Below are 21630 nucleotides of genomic sequence, written 5' to 3'. Positions count from 1 at the left end.
TTCTCCCGCCTTCCTCCTCCATCCTCCATCTCCCTTCATCTTGTTAAGCAGCAGTAGAGCAGTGGATAAGCACAGCATCCAGTATGAATCCTCCCTCTGCAGGCAGTGAAGTGTGTCTTGCAGCTCAGAAGGGCAGTATCTTCAAAAACATCTAACCTACTGATGCCAATTAATGTAATGTTATTGATATCTATTTTTATCTTTGAAATTTACCAGTAGTTGCTGCATTTTCCACCCTTGGCTTATACTCGAGTCAATATGTTTTCCCAGTTTTTTGTGGAGAAATTGGGTGCCTCGGCTTATATTCAGGTCGGCTTATACTCAAGTATATATGTTGTTCCTTTGTTGATCCTCAATAGTTTTTAGTTTCTACTGAATTCCATCATGTGAGCCTTGGTACTGTATTTTGTCATTAGTCTAAGGTGGGCTAAAATGGCAGTGCTGGGTTCTCCCCTTCCTTTTAGTCATCTGCAGGTCATCCATGATTTAAGAGGGGATTTCAACTCAGTTCTCCCCAGTCCAAGCCCAACACTCTAACCACTATGCCTTGTAAAGACGAAAGTGAAATACAAATGAAAAACTAGCCTTTAAATATGAAATGGCTTAGAGTGTTGGATAGCACCATGCAGATATACCTGAATGCTATGGTTTGAAAACTTCTGTATATGCAGTTGCAATGACAGGGACTGTTCAGGGATTTGACTATTGGCAATTTCATTTTCACCTTATTGGGAAATACAGTGGAGTATAGCATAAGTGGGGCAAAAGGGCAACTATATTTAACAAAAAGAAGGAGGTCGTATAAAGTGAGGTTCAAATGAAATATCTTAGGTGGATAAGTATATGAACATTTCCTGGCTTGCCACTTTCAAACTAATACTTTTAATTCACTTCAATACATTCACTGAAGTACTAGTGGAAAGAGACAAATATGTGCTTTGGTATGCTAGATTAACCCTTTAAAAAGGGTTTGTGTGTGCTATTTATAATGCAAGTCTTTGTGTATGCTATTTATAACGCAAATCTCAAGTTAGCGGTTCTGGGCTCACAAAATATCTAAAAACATGAAGGCTCTAATTCAGGGAAGATCTCCAATGATACTTCAAAAGAGGGTTTTAAAGAATTTAAATTCATTTTATTTTTCAAATGAAATAAACCACCCACCTTGCATGTATACATGTGTCTGGGAAAGAATGCTGCTCTGTTGATACATACTCCCAGCAAGCTATATGTCTGCACAACATTGGTTTTATCAGCTAAGGCAGTAGTTCTTAACGTGGGCGATAATGCCCCCTGGGGCGATTTCATTTTTCAGGGGGGCAGTAGAACGAAAAGGGGCGATGTGGGGGCGCTGGAACAGAAGGGGGGCAGTAGGGGGGCATTGGAGCAAGCTAAACCTGTGAAGATGGCTGAAGCCTTTTTACAGTGTGCATGAATATATATTTTCCTCCAGTCTTAATTTAGTTTCAGAGTTTTTGTCTTGAAATTTTTAGTTCCTGCATTGCGGTTTGTTTTTATGCCCTTTTAATATTTCTTTTTACATCTTAAAATTTGCTTACAACTAAATAATTAAATGTTACTTTTTGGGAGCATTTCATTTTCTTGGAATTGAATTTTGTTTTCAGTGGTCATTGGATTTAAGTGTCTTAAATAAATAAATAAATAAATAAATAAATAAATAAATAAACAAACAAACAAACAAACAAACAAACAAACAAACAAATAAATAAATAAATAAATAAATAAATAAATAAATAAATAAATAAATAAATAAATAAATAAGATATCACCGTGGGGAGGGGGGCGATGATAACTTCTTCAATGGCTCAAGGGAGCGTTTCTTTCAAAAAGGTTAAGAACCACTGAGCTAAGGCATGTAGCTTGGATGGGTAGGATTTCTTCTCCCTTTTGGAAAGGGAAAACGAAACAGTATGCTTGCAAAGTGAGCACCTGAGTTGGTTGCCTGATTATATTGAGCAGGAAAGATTTTCAGAGCCCAAGTTCCTAAAACATCTGCTAGGTTTTAAAATCTCTCCATCTTTATTAACTAAAGGTGAGGGGAAAATGTGTTCTGCAGTGTTATATTGAGGAAATGGATTATAATATTTCTGTTTTAGGATTTAGGCTCTCCCCTTTGCTTCACTTTTTATGCACTGTTGTATCAAAATGCTGTTTTCAAAATTTACAGTGCAAGCTCTTGGCAGACAGGCCAGGCGTCAAGAAATTTGAAAAGGGTAAATTCTACTTGGTGCTCTTAAAATGCAAAACAATTTCTTCTAATGGTCATTAAAAGATTTGAGACTAAAACATATTAGACTCAACCGAACTTACTTCTAATTAGAGTGGACCTACTGGATGAATGGGATTTCATAAATCAGTACTGATTGAAGTTCCATTGATTCTATGGATCATCTCTGGTTGGGACTAACAATTGGTTTTTGCCATTAACACATTTTTAAACCAGCAAAACAACCTATAACCCATAACACAGTTAACTGTTAGGGGGTGTAGCTAGCTAATTTTAGACCCTGGACTTCATTGTCCTACAGCATCTCCTTTCTCCACATATCTTCATCATCATTTTTCTCAGAATAAACTCACTCATTTCCATTCTTCTTACAGGTAGACTGTATTGTCTAATCCAGTGTAGGCTGGTCAGGCTGATTTGGAGTTTAAAAGGTCCCATAGTTTTAGTTTCCCATGGATATGGTGGGCCAGATAGGCGGGGTATAAATCAAATAAATAAATAAATAAATAAATAAATAAATAAATAAATAAATAAATAAATAAATAAATAAATACATAAATAAATATTATCCTGACATAAAATTCTGTCATTTCCCCATGCTTTGAGTGATCCCTCAGCATCTGAAATCCTAAACTATAGCAAATTTTGCTTATGCCTAAATCTGTCACTGAGACTGGTCTTTGAACCTTACTTTCTTTGTCCATCCACTTGGGTTTCCTCAGTTCTTCGTAATTGCACTGAGTCCTATTGAATAACTATGTATTATGGGTTATGGCATTTGTGGGGGGAGGGGAGGAATCACTTCAACAAGGAATAGGGGGTAGAATGTTTTTGATCAAAGCCAGGGAGACTTGAGTTCAAACTGTCATTTGGGGATAGAAATTCCAGCATGGCCTGTTTAATTCATGGGAATGTTGTTGTGGGAGGAATGACCCTCTGAAGTTCCTGACAAGAACTATGTGCACCACTTTGAGGTCTGTGGAGAAAGCATGGGATAAATGTGTCGCAAATGAAGCAATTTAAACGAACATTTTGTCTGTCAAATGGGGAACCAGGGCGTTTGGAAGCTCTTGAGTCATGCCACAGCTTGAAGGAAATATGTAATGAAATCTGTGATGATAAATCTTTTCTGCCCCGGCCCAAGACTGTTGGTAGAGAGAAGGTTGGCAAAAGTTAGTGTGATACATAAGGAGTGTTTTTTTTTTCAGTTCCAGTCCCTCAGTGAGGGAAACATGTGGGGATTTGAACCCTGATCTCTGGATTCCTAGAGTTCCAGTGAGTCAGGTATCTGGTTGTGGAGCCAGAGATCGGGAGTTCAGTTCCCCACTTTGTATCCCAAAAGAGTCAATATCTGTGGCCTTGGGCAAACTGCACAGTACCAGGATATCCCCAGAAGAAGGGAAAGGTAACTCACTTCTGAGTACTCTTTATCTAGAAAACCTGGAAAGAATTGCTGTGGGTCAGAATGGATGGCATACAATGTGTCTGTCTGTCTGTCTGTCTCTCTCTCTCTCTCTTTGTGTGTGTGTGTGTGTGTGTGTGTGTGTGTGTGTGTGTGTGTGTGTGTGTGTGTGTGTGTGTGCAGTACAAACCACTGATCTGTACGTTAAGCCTATTGGCACAAGCAGGGCAATTTTATTGCATGACCTACTGGCTAAAGACAGCAAAACCAGAAGTCAAATCACTTAAAGAACTGCTGTTTAGTGAGTTAGAATGAATGAAGTCTTTCGTGAGTCTGTGCTCACAATTTCAGCACTGTGTCTGTTGCAGTCCTAGCCTAGCTGAGGCTCTGCTGCCCCAGGCAGTCTTTTTGAGGACACTTGACCTGTCAGTCATATTTCAGAAACTACTGATATGGTACTTGCTGATTTAGTTTAGATTCCAAACAGGCTAGCTGCTGGATTACAGACTAATGACCCATCCAATGCTAAAGGCAACGGCTTAGAGTGCGGGAGTGAATTAAGCCTCCATGTTGTCTGTAGGGGGAGAATTTATTATGTCATTAAAGTTGATTCAGTAAATTTTCTTTCTTTTCAATGCATCCCAACATATAAAATTTGAAAAGCAAGAAACAAATTCCACCCTGAGCCTGGCCATGTGTAGTTTATTCTTAAAATTAATGCAGGTAAATCATTGCTCTGGTGATGTGTAGAGAAATTTCAAGGGGATTTCAGCAATATCAATAAGAATGATAGGCCGGGAAGACTGCATGGCTGATTGACCAAGTCTGGATGCCTACAAATCAGATTCATTTGAATACATGCTCCAGTTAGTAAATACATAGGGAAACAGAGCCTTTGCTTTCCTTGATGATCCCTGAGGTATGGTTTCAAGGGGATCTGCTATGAAATACCAAAGCCTCCGCAGTGTAAAGATATTAGCAATAGGTTATAGATAGCACTCACGATCTAATGTGAGGAGGGCAGCCAGATGAGTTAAATGTGGATGCAGGCTTGTTTAGCTGAAGAAGGAAGTTTACAAATGTAGAGACTACAAAGATAATAAGAGAATCTTCACCATTTGGTGTTTCATCTGCCTACATATGTCTCAGGGTTGTTTTATGGCAACAGATAAGACTGTTTATAAATAATAACAAATAGATTTCAGGAAAAGAGTAGCATGATTTTGTTGCTGTTGCCGTTTTTCTATATATAGAGAGCATCCAGTAACAATATATTTAGGGAATTAAGGAATATTTATGTATGTCTAGGCCCCATTACAAGCTGGGCGGGTGCGAGGGAGAAGGAAAAGGGACAAGAAGAGCTCGCTGGTGGACTCGAAGGTAGAAATCTAAGTTTAAAATAACACTCAGCGATGAAGCTTACTGGGTGACATTGAGTCGGCTGCCATCTGTCAGGCAGTCCCATCTCACTGTGCCGTTATGAGGATCAACTTGGGAGCAGAGAGATGCAGAATCCTGAGCACTGCCCTGGCATTCGTGGGGCAAAGGTGAACTCTGGATGTATTTGAAGAAATAAATGAAGCCCAAACAGACCTTCAGATTAATTTTGGTGAAAGGGAGCTGCACATGTGGATATCCTTGTGCTTGCTCAGCTAAACTTTCCATTGAGTCCAATGAGCAGTCATTGCAGAGGGGAGAATTTTTTTTTGTGCCATTCCAGAATCCTATAAAGGAAGCCTAGAGGGTATACAATACGCGACAGTCTATGTCAATGCAGCTTCCTCAGTTTGTGGCCTATTCATATCTATTGGGGGAGGAGGATCGTGCTTTAGACTGATGGTCTGTTCCCATGTGTTCTTTCAAAGATGGAAGCCATTTTCTCTAAACACATTTTTAAAAATCACAGTTAAAAATAATTCTGATTTATGACCATAAATGGCTCAAGCATTCTTTACAAGCTGAAAAAGACAAAGGTCACTCGGACTTTTACATTCAAACAATTTCTCTATTGTGCTTTGGACTACTAAGAGACATTCCAGACTGCCTGCCAATTATGTCCTATTAGTGTAGTAGCAATTTTATAGCATTCATGTGACAATCGCACTTCATCCCGAGCAAACCATCATGATTACAGCAGCACCACAACATTTAAAAAGAACTCCTTGCACAATATAGTATGTAAGACATTTGAAAAGAAACAGAAAAAGTGTTGCTAATCTAATTTAGTTATTTCTTACCTGATGCCTGAATTTAACTTCTTTCAACTTGTGTTTTTAATTTATTATCCCTTAATTTATTTTACATTTTGATTGTGTTCTCCCTATTCACTAGAATGGACCAGAATCTCATTCACTGTAAAAAGAACAGAATATATGGCAAATAAAGAAATAGATAATTACAAATAAATAAACATCAGTTTATGAAGTATAAAACTGGAACATGCTTTTAAAATTGAAGGTTGTTTTCCACAGGTTTTTCTTGGGATTCTTTGAAGATTTCCAAGTAAGCTTGCAGGTCGAACGACATTTAAAAAGGCATATTGTCACAAAGTCTACGGCCCATTGATTTTTGATGCAGACATTCTCAATCCAAGTGTGACCAACAGATGAAAGAGGGAGTACAATCAATTTGGTAAAACCTGATCTGGCTTTGTGCATGGTGCCTGTGTATGTCTACCAGAAAGCTCCTTGTGATGGAATAGAGGACCCTTCCAATTCCCAAGTGCGACTGCACCTCTCAGTGTCAATGTGTCTCCTAATGAACATGTATGAGATCTGTACAGATTGTTCAATAAGAGCACTATCCTCCTCCCCCAACAGATATGAATACATATCTGACAGGGGAAGGCTAACCCTACCAGAATGCTGACCAAGGCTACTATGTCAGCTGACTGATGCTGTTGGCAGCCCAATAACCTGTTATCATGCATCTGCTGTTGGAGGGTACGGCTGTTTCTGCCTGTTTTGCCAGTCCAGGTTGCCTCTGAACATGGATGTGGAAGAGAGCATATTATCTTATCTTTTGTTTCAGGCACAAAATGTCTTGGGGCATCACTGATCTCTTGAGTTTACTTCAAGTTCCATTTGCTGAAACTTCAGAATGAGATTGGAAATGAGGCATAACAAACAGAGCCAGAAATTATTGTTCCATCCAGAACTCATTATGCTACCACTGGAAAGGTACCAGTGTATGTGAGCAATCCATTTTGATTTTAATTTCAGAATAGCCACTGTTTTGTTGCTATGGGTTTTGTGTCATAGATCTGAGATAGAAGTTGAAAGTCTTACTCTGCTAAGCAGATGCAAATGCTGGGTGACACTAAAATGTTCATCATCACTTCATGGTTGAAATATCAAGTGATGATTTGTACATAAGAAGGGATGATCTCTGGTATGATATCATAGATCAAGCAATAGGCTTTTCAATGTTTCTCTGTGCCTTGTTAAATAAAGTTGCAACCATGTTTCCTACTTTAGACCTTTCCACCATAATTCCAGTGTTGCCTGCTCTAGTTATTGTTTGAGTTTGGGGTATGTGTGTGTGGAAGGAGGGAAATATAAATCAACAGGTTTTTAGTAAGTGGGAGAGTGCTTTCTGTTTGCTGTGGACGTGCTCCTCAAAGATGAATCTTGACAACTATTACCAATAGTTTCAGACCTTTTTCAGGCTGTAATCCTAAGCATGAGTGCCTGACTATAATTCCCAATGAAAAAGAGGGTTACCTTCCAAGTAAGTAAAGATATTTTGAATATAGATTCCAGGTCTTGTTTTGCCAGTGACAGTTGGTGCAATGTAAAGGCAAAGTTGGATTGGGGGTGGGTTGCTCTTTTTTCAGTCTCAGAAATAAATCTGTAAAATGGGCATACACATATGTCATTTTGGTGCTGTGAGAATGATCACCATCAAGGTGATAAGCTATTGCATATTTAAAGTGTCTCTACTGTTTGTGATTCTTCTCTGTGTACAAACAAGGAGAGAAGGAAAGAAACACTACTAGCGGTAGATCTTCCCTGTTACTGTAAAAAGCAAGGGAAACCACATTTCACCTCAAAACCTCAGGCAGCCATAGATAAGCACATGTGCTCTTCAGCCATAAAACTCAAGATTTGTTCATACAGTAGGCACAGGCAAGCTAAAGGAGTACAGTGGTGCCTTGCTTAACGATTGCCCCGCTCTACGATGAAATTGCTGTACAATGAGGTTTTTGCGATCGTAATTGCGATTGCAAAACGATGTTTCAAATGGTTTTTTTTTTGGTTTAACGATGATCGGTTCCCTGCTTCGGGAACCGATTTTCGCTTTATGACGATCAGCAAATAGCTGATCGTCGGGTTTCAAAATGGTCACCGGCTGCTTAAAATGGCTCCCCGCTGTGTTTTTGGACGGATTCCTCGCTTTACAGGCAGCGAAAATGGCCACCCCTGTGGAGGATCTTATCTTCACTGGATGGTGAGTTTGCAGCCCATTGGAATGCACGGAGGGGTTTTCAATGCGTTTCAATGGGCTTTTTAATTTCGCTTTACGATGTTTTCGCTCTACAGTGATTTCGCTGGAACGAATTAATGTCGTTAAGCGAGGCACCACTGTAAATGGGAGAGGAAAGGGAGAACTCTATTGATTAGAATACATGTCTGGAACTTGGGAGATCCAGGTTCTAGCTACGAAATACATTGAATGACTATGGGCGACTCATACTTTCTTTCAGCTTGGCCCACCTCCCAGCCATGGTTGTGAGAATAATGTTGAAAGGAGGAGAGGCATTTATGCTGCTCTTAGAAATAGTGCATGTGGGTATGCTCCCCGGGAGAGGCCCTTCAGCCCTTGAAAGTAAGGAGACAGATTTTGCTCAGCCGTCATAGACCAGTATTACTATTTCACCCTCCTGGTAGTCTCTGTTCATGTGGAAGGGAAAGCAGGTCAAGGGAAGGGTGTGTGTCAAGTGTTTGGGTTAAAAGCAGAAAAAAGGGGGGATAAGAACATGTTCCCTAGCATATACTCTAGAGGTGTAGGACCAGTTCAGGCCTCTCCTACCTTTCCTGGCTCTTGCTTACTAGGGGTTATGGGAGTTTATTAGGACGGCTACAGGTGGCTCACTCTGGTCTAGGTTCACTTCCTTGAAAGACAAAGAGGCCTATAGAAGTGTCTTCCTGCTCACCAAAAGCTTACAAGGTGCTCTGGGAACTGTTCTTTTCTTTTCTCTTTTTGGACACCAACTCCCTGAATTCTCATGGGGTCCTCACGAGTGGGAGGATTCTGTTCAGCTGTAGTGCAAGACACGATGGCACCTATCTGGTGTGAACCTTGGAAGTGAGAGCAAGAAGAGGAGAGAGTTCAGTGAGGTCGGCTTTGTGTCACAGCTGTGCTGTCTCTCCTTGCCCGGTGAACCAGGAGAAAGAGCACATCCTAAACCCTTTAAAGCTAAGAAGGAGAGGCGGCTCAGCCCCCAGGTGGCTGCTCTGCTGCCTCGCCCATTTTGGCTGCCTCCAACTACACCCTGGACGTGGAAGATTCCTGCAACTGTATGATCCAGATAAGCGATTGGGCCAGGATGTGGGGGAAGGAGGGAGGGCAGGGAAAAGGAAGAAGGATTGGGAGTCAGCAGCCATGGCAGACTGCTGTGAAGATGACTTTGCCTATACCTTGGTGAGTTTGAGTCATGGAGATTCAGAGCACAAGGGCATAAGAACACTTGGATGTTCTACACGTAGCCAGGCATTTGCTGCCAGGCATAATCTGGTGCCCTTGCTTGAGTTGGGGTGGGAACCGTGTGCTCTCCAGCTGTTGTCACCCTGCAGTTCCCCCTCATTCCTCACTATTGTCTCTGCTGGCAAGGACGGATGGGAGATGGCAGCCCAACAAAGTCTTTGGGGCCAGTCATTCCTCTCAGGAAGTCTGTTGTTGATCCAACTGGCTTAACTCAGTCCCCCTTCTATTCCTTTATGTGTGCATGTGTGGGGAGGAACTTGAGGAGTAGAGGAATAATTTCCTCAGCCTCATTCCTGAGCACTGCTTTAGATTCCCTTGAATATGTTCCGTGACGTTCACTGAGCTCCCACAGGTTTTACAAGCCTTGGGAGCCTATATAAAAACATTGCTCTTAATTGTCAGGTGAGTTATCTTTCCCAGCTCCACTGCACTTTGCTGACTTTATTACCTGTCAAGTCCTTAGTGATGGGAGGCAAACTAAACATACACTGAAAGAAATACGTGTCAGCAATAAATGTGTTTTTCATAGTGGATGGTTTAAGTTTCAAAGTTGGGAGTCTCTGTTACCTATTCTAGAATGCCTCGCTTCATCACAGGTATTTCAGGTAAATTAATGGCTCACTATACAGTGCCAAGTCAATGATGCAGGGACGTTACCTTGGATGCCACAGGTACAAGGTACAAGCTGTAAAACCTACAAGCTCCTTATTTTTTCCTCCCTTTTGTCTTTGCAGGAGAGCTTACCCTGTTGGTAAAATTTAAACAACCTTTGCAAATCCAGCACTATTCGTAGAGCGACAACAACCTTTTCTCTTCTGCCAGGCTTCAGACCTGTGGGTTCTGCTTTGTTGTTTACAAGAATTATGAGGTGAATCCAACGGAACTTGAGGCAAAGGGTACTGAGGGTCAAAGCAGACAATACAGTTACCATGTTGTTAGAAACAGAACTCTCTTCAGAGATAAAGGTAATCCATTTATCCAAGCACAGGTTTTCCTCAGTTCTATAGGTCACAGTTTCATTTGTGATTTGTCCCTGGGAGATAAACATTCGTTTCACTTACAAGTCTGCTTGCTGAGACACGGAGCTTGGAAGAAGTTACATCTAAAAGAAAACTTTTATAATAACAACAAATACACATTCCCCTTAATATGTAAGGCGGCCCTCTGACTTGAAAGATTTTGTGCCTGGGAACTTCTGTGGGGTGTCAGAAGAAGACCCTGCTGATGATTATTCGGTACATCTTCCAAACATGCCTAGATGCTACTTCCTTGCAATGGACTGTGACTGCCATGCTGCAGAGTTGTTTTAATCGCTGCCCCTATTTTCTTAATCTAAACAATGTACCAAGGGCCTCGTTTCCAGCAAGAAACAATGTCAAAAAGCAGAAAAGAAGACATGCTGATCAGGCAAGTTGCAGATCCTGCGGAGGAAAACCGAACTGGAGAAGTGAAACTGATTTTGAAAGAAAACTAATTTCCCACATTTCTTGCAACTTTTTGGGGGTACCTTTCTGCCTCAGAAACTGCTAAAAGTGCAGTTTGGTTGCTAGCTAGCCACTAGGAAATGACACTGTCAGAAGGAATCCTTAGCCATACAGCTGCCCCACAGTGTTGATGGGGTTAGCACAATTTACTGACTTGGTTGAGGGTGGGAGGAAAAAAAATACATTCTTAATATATTAAAAAATGCAACAAAATAAACCAATCCATTCCAGATCTTGGACAAAACGAGTTCCAAATAATGTAGTCACCCTACAACCTGTTACTGTAGAGAGGACAAGTCGTGTAACCTCACAGGCCCTATAGCCCTAGCCAGCAAAGATAGCTGACGGCTGGCTCTGCTGAGGCTGTGCTGAACCCACAACCCTCCCCTCTGAGGGAGGATGGAAATTACTTAGACCTACCCTCACTTTGTTCTGGCATGGTGAAATCTGGGCTGGGAGGGTTTCAGTTTGGAGCATCTCACTTCCTCCCTACCCTTCTTCTTCTTCTCTGCCCCCCCCTTTTTAGCTCTGATTGATTGATTTCATCTAGCACAGCATGGCCAGCACAAGTGGGCTGTGCCAGCAAGGAGGAGGTCAGTTGAGTCAACCCAGGGGGATTCTGCTCATTGCAAACCTACTGCAACTGACTTATTGTTGAGTTTGGATTGTGCTGAAACTTACCGGTCAAAAATAACAAAACAAATGGGAACATTGCTAGGGGAGGAAGGGGCGATAAGTAACATTTTCTAGTTACTTTTTAGTTGTTTGTAAAAACATTCGTAGGCATTTTCAGGGGAATTTGAGTGGAATTTTCCAAGTTTTATGCAAATCTTATCAGTTTTTTTTATGATGACAAAAATGTATTAAGTAAGGGAGAGGAGTTACTAATTAATGTATTACTTCTAGAACTGTTAGTAGCAGTTATTTTGTGGAGTTTTTGAATATGAGTTACATGATTTGTTTAAAAATGTCATGTTTCAACCAAAGATTCAGCTCAACAAATCCAGTGCTTAAATTGTGCTTGTGGAACTAAGCAAACTGGAAATGTTCCATGATACAGTGGTGCCTCGCATAGTGAGGTTAATCTGTTTCGGATTAACCCTCACTATGTGAAAACATCGCTGTACGGAACGGGGAAGCCCGCATCGTTTAATGCGTTTCAAATGGGCAAAAAACTCACCGTTCAGCGATGTTTCCAGGGTCCGGCAGCCATTTTCGCGCCCTCGGTAAGTGAGGCAGGGTGCGAAAACGCTGCGCGCGGCCATTTTGGGGCTTCCGACGGCCATTTTGGAACCGCTGATCAGCTGTTCCCCCGACATCACAATGCGAAGATCGGTAAGCGAAATGCTTACCGATCTTCGCAATGCGAGTTTTGCCCATAGGGGCCATCGCTATGCGATCGCATTTGCGATCGCAAATACCTCATCGCTATGCAATTTCGTTGTTCTGCGGTGTGCTCGTTAAGCGAGGCACCACTGTATTCCTGAACGTCTTGTTATTTTGACGTGCATATTGCCCCATAGTGCCAGAGCACTCTCTGGGCCATTTTACAGCACAATTATGCAAGGAAGAACTTGCTCCCCAGAGAACTGGGTACTCAGTTTGCCAACCCTGGAAAGACGGAAGCTTGAGTTAAGCTTGAGTTGGCTACCTGAAAACATTGGGATTGAACTCAGGTCATGAGCAGAGGGAGGCTTGGCTGCAGTACTGCAGTTTAGCCACTGCATCATGGGGGTAGCTTTTGGAGCTTTTTAGGGAGATGTAGTTTGGAGCATACTATGTTAACTGGGTCATGACAATTTCACTTTATGTTGGTTCTTTTGCCCTCTATGTCTTCAATCCTTTTTTTTTTTTAACCTTGCTTTCATTTCTGTGACTTCAGTTCATGTTATCTGTGCCACTTTAAATAGAATTTGGCCTTGGGGTACAAGCCATTTGTTCTCCATTTGCAGTTTATTATTCCACAGTTTGGATCTCAGACGGCTGTCTCTTATTCTTGGATTGTAAGTTGTAAACCAATAATGCAATAGATGAGTTAATTAGAAAACAAAGAAAGGTGTGCAGTGAGCAGCATTTATTTGCTATATAAAGGAGCAGGAAAACAAAGTGCATTCTTGGAAGGTAAAAGATTTACACTGTGCAGTAAATTATAAGTAAACAATTAGCAAACTGTTGCATATCTGCTGAGTATGAAGTACCACCTGTGGTTTTCTTAAACCGTTTAATTTGTAGAATTGGCAAGGTTCCTTATGATGATACCTGGTGACACATTTGTACCAGATTAAAAATATGCAGTTCTGTTTATAGGAACCAGACAGACTGTGAACAATCTATTAAGAGAAGAAGTGACCAGCTACTTTGCAAACCATAACAAGTCCACTAATCACATGAGTGGTTTGTAATAGCTTTGAAGTAGCAGTTGTTTTGAAAACCTAAAACATTGAGACTAAAATGTTATGGACACTTATGTGATAGTAAGTCACACAGAACACTGTAAGACTTACTTTTCTTTTAACAATTGTTGCTAGATGTCTCTCTTTTTAAAATTACCACATTTAAAAGGTTTTTTTAAATGGTTTATGCATTATGTTTTAATTTTTTTTCCTTAATAATACGCGAGCTGCCTTGAGTCCTATCACGGGGAGAAAGGCGGCATAAAAGTGAAACAAATGAATAAATAAATAAAAACGAAAGTACACTTAGGATTGCAAGCTAAAACAAAACAACAGAAACAGTTCAGCGCCTTGTAACCTTCCCCACATAAAGGAGGACCCTGAATTTGATGAGATAAACCTGGCAGATGATACAGATCCAAAGCAAAGGAAGCCAGTTGGAATCTGGCTGTGTATCTCAATGTGGGTCATGTGTAATATTCATTTATTTTAAATAACATGTGCTCTTTGATTCTGTAATATATTGTGGTACTTGGAAACTCTTTTAAAAACACTTAAAAAAAAAAGTCTAAAACTACACATTTAAAGTTCCAAAACATTTTCCCTTTCTTTTCATTCTGTCTCAGATTTGCTATAGTAGTAAAAGGAGGCATTCAGCCCCAAATACAGTTTTTGTAGTGCTCCTTCACTCACCCCCCCCGAAAGGCTTGTCCCCAGTAGTGGCCAGAATCCCATTGGCTGTGCAGCACACACTAACAATCTCACAACCAGTGTGCATAATGGTGCCAACTGCTTGGACATACACCAGTTGCCCAGTTGCACACCCAGTCACGCAACAGATTTTCTTACAATGCTTTTGAAATTCCCCCCACATGTGCAGTATTATGCAATAAGGCTCTGGCAGTGCAAATGTGTCTGTTCCTTTTTCATTGACATTTGGATTTTTAAAATTCTCAAATTCTTAGCATTGAATAAATTTCCAAATGCTGGTAAATTCCTGTTAAAAAACATGTAAAGAACATGCCTAACCATCTCAACTGACGAAATTCAATAGGTATAGCTATTGCCATTATGGAGGTGAGCATACTGTACAAATGTTTAAGAGGAAGCCCCTTCCTAAGAAAGAAGACGCCAGCCCTCATTCAGCACCACAAATATGATGAAGTCCCCAAAGATTGAAAAACTGGACCTTTAAGAACTAAGCACTCAAAGCCCTGGGCTTAGATGGGTAAATCTTTGGGATTTATATCCTCCCACATTTGAATGGTTTCATTCACAAATCCTTCCAGATGAATTTCAATTTGCTATTTTTGCATAGCTCTTGAGAAAAATGAACCAAAGGGAGCTTGTACTGTACCCTGTAACGGCTCCTTCTTCTCACATATTATGCAGTTTGGATGACATTTCTTTCTTATATTCATTTTATTTACTATATCTTGGTAAATATTATTTTTATTGTACTCCAATATGGGTTATGGGAATCTGATTCTCACAACATCTTGAAGAGTGTAGCCAATAGAGATGGGAGTTTTGTATTTTTTTCCCTGGGATGCCACAGAGGTCCATATATAATACATTGCAAAGCTTTGAAATGGCCAGCATTTAGCAAAGGTATTCCAGGGGCGCACCGCCTTGCACTGATCTCTTTTCTTTTAGTTCAAGCATGCATCTACAGTACATCTCTTGAGTTGTTCATTCATGATTATTCTCCCTTCCATGACTGCTGGCTGATCATGTAGACTGAATCAACAGAGAAATGTTGCATTTGGTTTCAGGTTCCATGAAAGTGTTACCTGCAGCACGTTATTTGTGGTAGTACATTCACAAATACAAGTCACAACTTCATGCAGCAGTCTTCAAATATCCAACATGAATTTGTGCACTGGCCTAAAGAGTAGAGGCTAATACAACTACAAATCTAGCTGTTCACAGTAGTATCTCACTTCCTTCATTTATCTGGAAATTTTAAAAGCCACGTAGCTACAGACGACACCATCCTGATGAGCTTTGAGGTTTGGATCACTGCAAAATCCTGCACAAACCGACAACACATGGCATGTGTACACCTTGCAAATGCTATCTGTGTGATTTTCCATCCTGTATACTTGCAATGTTCTGATGACAGCAGTAAATAAATAGGCATGGTTTCAATTAGAAATCTGCATAGTCTCCGACATTTTTTAAAAAATCTAACTCTTGCCTTTGCTGCTGCACATCTTTTGTAGTGTAACTTGAATGATTCTTTTTTTGGGTGGCACAATGTGTTCTTTGCCTCTCTCCTTGCCTGCTCACCCTTCCACTCTATCTGTACACCAGAGAGAAACCCCCTGTCTCTCCGTGCTTTTGCAACAGCAGCAACCCAGCCTGCAAAGGTAGTTTACCAACTTGGGTTGGCTATTGAAGAGCTTGTAAACAAATTCATAAATTTGTCATGCTGATTAAAGTGTTGGCAAACACAATGGCTGATCATGTTATAAATGTTTATCAACACCCGCACTCACCCACCTGCTAAGAGGTGCTACGCTTTAATGAAATTGTTTGACTATCAGGACCGGTTGCTAAGATACAGTGTTCTCGTTACTAGGGATGTGATGCTTACAGATTTCTGTTATCAAATAATGATTAGAGATGCGCTAACCTCAAGGTGTTCCGTGCTGCGAAAGGTTTGCTGAGCCTCAAATTAGTAAACTGTCTGCCTGAGCAGACACTTACAGAAGGCGCGCACGAGCATCAGAGTTGCAGGGCTGACATTTTAAAAGGAGACAATATCGGTCAGAGGAAGCATCCCCTGCATATGATGAAAGACTCTCTGTGAAAATGTTTACATGATCAGTTGCCAAGCACAATGTCTTTATGACATCTTTCCAACTTAGGATATTTTTGAGTCCCTGTGTTAAATAATTGCATTTCCTTTCGGTTGCATTAAAAGCTCCCTAACACCCACTCCTTGCAACTGCCCAGCGTTTTGCAAAGATCAGAACCCACATTTTTACTCCAGGAGATAATAGGAAAAAGACAAAATCAAACTAGCAAGAGAAAAACCACATATTTTAATGTTTGCAAGCAGGAGATGACATATTCCTGGACAAAGCAAGTTCAGAGTTAGGAGTGTTATTCAATAATAATAATAATGAAAAACACCAGGCTAAACATCACAAAAGAGGACAATATCCAGTATTGACAGCATTTTGCCTTCTACCTTGGGTCACACTAACTTGCTTGTAGGCCTCTTCAGAAGGCAGCATAAATATTACACCTCATTTTGTCATCTCTTAACAAGTGCATTTCAATCCGTTTAATCATCAGACAAGATAATGAATGGCACTGCATTCATTCTCACAAGGATTGTGTTCACACTGCCAAAGGAGTAAGTAATCTTAAGTGTAATTGTTGAGCTCATTATTGAATTAAGGGTTCAAACAGTTGTTACAGTGACAGCATTAGTGTGAATCTGAGTTGAAAGTTAGCTGTGCTGAATAAATCTAAATCACAAGGGGGTGGCTCCTCTCTGGCTGTTGGGAATATGTATCTTAGAGATGTCCAGTTATCGTCCATTTCAGTACTGCCTAAAATAACTGTATTCGTTCTCTGGGGATCCTATTTCTGCCACCGCACATAAAACAACAGCACCCTTCTGTGACCATACACCACAGAACTGTGGGCCACTAAATAAAATTCCACATTGCACTATCTGTTCTATATACAACAGAATGTTTTGTAATTAGTGCAAAGGAGTGGAAAGGTGTCCAATATTATACTGCTTTCCAGCAATCAGTTTTGGAAAATCTGCATACAATATAGCACTATCAGATATGTTAGGTATATTAATTGCACAGCTATTTCACTTTGTACACCCACCATATCCTGTATTTGTTGCAGAGCTGAGAGTTAGAAAAACTGCTCCTGTAAGTTTCCAGAAGAGGCTAGTAAGCATGACACTGATTGCTGAGCAGCTTTGCATTGCTGCCCTATTGCCCCTGTTGCCCTTTAAAAACATTCAAAATGGATAACATGCTCATGTTCTTGGGGTGGAGAAGGGTGATACTGAATTAATGTGAAATTAAACAGTGGTGGGTGCTGTAGCTGAAAATAAGTAAATGAACAGATAACTATAGTCCAATTGAACCGTGGGATTAAGAGAACAAGACTATTAAAATCACTGAGAAGGCCAATTTGTAACAAAATCAAATGCTGGAGCAAGCCATGCTGACATCATGGAAGGAAAAGTTGTTGTTGTTTAGTTGTTAAGTCATGTTTGACTCTTCATGACCCCATGGACCAGAGCACGCCAGGCCCTCCTGTCTTCCACTGCCTCACGGAGTTTGGTTAAATTCATGTTGGCCATCTCATGAGAAGAGAAGACTCCTTGGAGAAGACTCCTTGGAAAAGACTTTGATGCTGGGAAAGTGTGAAGGCAAGAGGAGAAGGGGACGACTGAGGATGAGATGGTTGGACAGTGTCATCGAAGCAACCAACATGAATTTGACACAACTCCGGGAGGCGGTGGAGGATAGGAGGGCCTGGTCCATGGGGTCACGAAGAGTCGGACACGACTAAACGACTGAACAAACAAACAAACAAAATGTTGGTTGCTTCAATGACACTGTCCAACCATCTTGTCCTCTGTCGTCCCCTTCTCCTCTTGCCCTCACACTTACCCAACATCAGGGTCTTTTCCAGGAAGGAAAAGTAATGTTGACTAATTTCTCACTATATACCTCTAAAGTTATCACCATAAGTGCAATTGTTGGTCGCTGCTAAAGTAGGCTCATTGAATCAACTGCTGAATTGTGAGATCACAATTATGTAAATAACATTGATTCAGCAGAACCACCAAATGAACTGAGGACATTGTGATAGTATTCAAAAATATCCTGACACAAAGTGGAGAATTCAAAGAATTAAGTGAAGGCAAGGGAAGGCAAGGGATCCTAACAATTCTCATTCAGTTATGTTGCTCAAGTGTGGACTTGGGCTGCCTACTTTGTGGGGAACCATACAACAGGACTGTATAACGCTAACATGGATTTCACTTTCTTGGGCTCCATGATCACTGCAGATGGTGACAACAGCCCTGAAATTAAAAGACCCCTGCTTCTTGGGAGGAAAGCGATGACAAACCTTGATAGCATCTTAAAAAGCAGAGACATCACCTTGCCAACAAAAGTCCGAATAGTCAAAGCTATGGTTTTTCCTGTCGTGACGTATGGAAGTGAGAGCTGGACCATAAAGAAAGCTGACCGCTGAAGAATTGATGCTTTTGAATTGTGGTGTTGGAAGAGGCTCTTGAGAGTCCCCTGGAGTGCAAGGAGAACAAACCTATGCATTCTAAAGGAAATCAACCCTGAGTGCTCACTGGAAGGACAGATCCTGAAGCTGAGGCTCCAATACTTTGGCCATCTCATGAGAAGAGAAGACTCCCTGGAAAAGACCCTGATGTTGGGAAAGTGTGAAGGCAAGAGGAGAAGGGGACGACCGCGGATGAGATGGCTGGACAGTGTCTGCGAAGCAACCAACATGAATTTGACCCAACTCTGGGAGGCAGTGGAAGACAGGAGGGCCTGGCGTGCTCTGGTCCATGGGGTCACAAAGAGTCGGACACGACTAAACGACTAAACAACAACAACATGGAATGAAGCAGTGTGCATCCACCCAATGGTAGACACAGAGTATGATGCTCAAAAAGAGGAAGAAGAGGAGAAAGAGCCATTTTTGCAGTGTTGCAATGGTAGGGAAGGCTATGTAGGTGGCCTGGTAGGTGAGTGAAGAAAAGAAGGGAGAGTGAGAGGGAGAAGAGGGAACAGTTATCCTCTGGCTAAGACTACATCCTTAGCTGGAAAATGACAAGGAGGAGATTATAATGCACATGTTGTTATTATGCTAATGTTTCCATTCCAACCCCCAAAATCCTGAAACTTGCTAATATAGCTGATATATCTGTTCTGCCCCCAGACAAGGAAGGAAGGAAGGAAGGAAGGAAGGAAGGAAGGAAGGAAGGAAGGAAGGAAGGAAGGAAGGAAGGAAGGAAGGAAGGAAGGAAGGAAGGAAGTTGTTACTCCAATGTTCCAAAAGGAAATCGTATGCCTCCTCCGTCATACGATTTACGAATGCTATCTCCCAGTGCGTTTCAATGTCCAAGCAAGGGTTTCAACCCAAGTCTTGAGTCCTAGTCTATAATTCTATCCACTCCACCACACTAGCTCTCATATAAAAGAGAGTACTTCTGCTAATGTTTATGGGAATATTAGACATCAGGACTTCTGTTTTCAGTAAAGTAAACCGGGAGATTAGGGAGAAAGTGAAAGGTAAACAAGAACTGGGAAAGATGGAGTGTTGGTAAATTTGTGTGTGTCAGCTTAAGGGGTCATAGTGCAGAGCTTAGAAAAGTCACACTTTTGGACTAGAAGTCCCAAAATTCTCAAGCCCTCATGGCCATTGGATTCCTGGAGTTACACTTCAAGACACTATTCTGCCATAGCAGTTGTTACTGGAAGGCAGTAACGATGGAGTCAAAGCAACTGAAAAAAGCATCCCATATGCATTTAAATAAAATTAATGAAATTGAATATTAGTCCTATTTTGGGTAGACCTACTGATATCAGTGGGCCCTGATTTAGATTTTATGAAGGATAAGTTCCATTAATTTCAATGGGTCTAATCTACATAGGACTAATGTGTGATTTTTAGCTTGTGTTATTTTTATATCTTTTACCTGCTCCCAGCATGTCATCCAGTCATCCAATGTCATGCAGATGCAGTCGTTAAAAACAAGTTGACACCAATGCAAACTCCACCAGCATTGCAGGACAGTTAATTCAAGATGTGTCAGAGGTATTGTGATCATTGTGGCTCAGTTCACTTTTCATGTACGTTTGTGCAATCTTCTTCTTCTTTACCGCATGCTTAATGACTAGAAATAGAATTCATGAACCAAAATCTACTGAAAACTATTCAAGGCACTTTGGAAGTTTCACCCATGATGGTCCACTGTCACACAAGTGGAAGTCATCACTTGGTGTTGCCATCACTGAATGATTGTTCTACACATGCAAACTGGGTTTTAATGATGAAGAAAGGTACTCTTCATATGCTCACTGCCATTCCATTCTATGTTCATATGTTAGGCGGCTCAGCTCCAGCTTTGAAAGCCAGTTCTGGAAAGAACAGTTATTTCTGATAATAAGACAATAGGCATGCCTCTCTACTTACCTCCATCACAACACTATGATATAGGCTAGGCCACTGGTTCCCACACATTTTGGACTCATGCCTCCACTGGAGACCATAGAGATGGAGGAAGGAGAGACAGGCACATGGCCTTCACTTCTGGTTCCTGTTTGATATAGAGCTATGAACAGCTCCTCTACATAGAACTATGAACAGCTCCTCTAAACCTTCATAGCTCTATGTTCTGTCCCTTTCTCCATGGTGCCTCTGGCTTGATTGCCAGGCATCCCACAGAGATGCAGCACACTGTTTGGGAACACCTAGCCGAGGCTAACATAAGCCAAGGAGCTTTATGGCTATGAGTGAATTTGAACAGAGATCTTCCCAATCCTACTCTAAATTGCCATCCCCAAACCAAGTGGTCCCCAGATGTTTGAGATAAGTCCCATCTGCTCCAAACAACCATGGCAAATCAGAGATGATGATGACACTTGACACTCTAAAATCTGGAAATCTGCATCTTGGGGAAGGCTGCTATAAGCCGCATGCCACACACTGGGTTAGTAATTCTGGGGCTCCACAAACATGGTATGAAAATGTCTCTTTACATTAATGCACTGGCTTAAAAAAAAACACACACAATCACAATACTCTGAATGGATTTACAGTAGGGAGTTAATACTGTCAAGCAAAACCATCTATTGTTAATTCCGATAATATCAAGCCATGAATACCTGTCCATGTGGGATAATACAAACACTTTATCTACAACAGCTGTTGTCTGTTTCAGTTGGGTGGGGGAAGCTTTTCTTCAAATTTATGCTGTAGTGAGTGATTTGCATTGCATCAGATTATGCTGGGATATATTGTGTCATATGGCATGACCTGGTATAACCTGACTTAATGCAACACACATGTTTGTATTGTATTACACATTTTAAAAAAAGAATCTCTGAAAAGCTGTTGGAAGCAGGTGGCTTCTGTAAATGGAAGACACTTTCCCGTGGTATTTCATAGCAGCAAATACCCAAATGTGTCTAAAACGTTCTGCAAAAGGATCAGAGAAAATTGCAGACAGAAATGTTTTTAATCTGCTTTTTACTCTTTTGAAAGGGGAGCACTAGATCTCCTTTAAAGTCCAGAAAAAAAATTGGCTATGCAAGTTCAAACATAGCCAGCGGGAAACAATGCAGAAATTAAGGAATTCTCATTCATTAAAAAAAACAAAAA

General features: G+C 41.0%; 1 long non-coding RNA gene across 1 annotated transcript in view; it reads left to right on the top strand.

Annotated features, from left to right (window-relative positions):
• Positions 1-21630, top strand: part of LOC144583312 (uncharacterized) — a 65747-nt gene extending 44117 nt beyond the window's left edge. The window contains exon 2 of the long non-coding RNA XR_013537033.1: positions 1-21630. This exon is cut by the window's left edge and continues 9865 nt beyond it. This is a non-coding gene — a long non-coding RNA (uncharacterized LOC144583312).

Source organism: Pogona vitticeps, chromosome 1, assembly GCF_051106095.1.
Source record: "Pogona vitticeps strain Pit_001003342236 chromosome 1, PviZW2.1, whole genome shotgun sequence".
NCBI classification, from domain to species: domain Eukaryota; kingdom Metazoa; phylum Chordata; class Lepidosauria; order Squamata; family Agamidae; genus Pogona; species Pogona vitticeps.
Note: the sequence above shows the minus strand (reverse complement) of the source record. Positions and strands in the feature narration are given on the sequence as shown.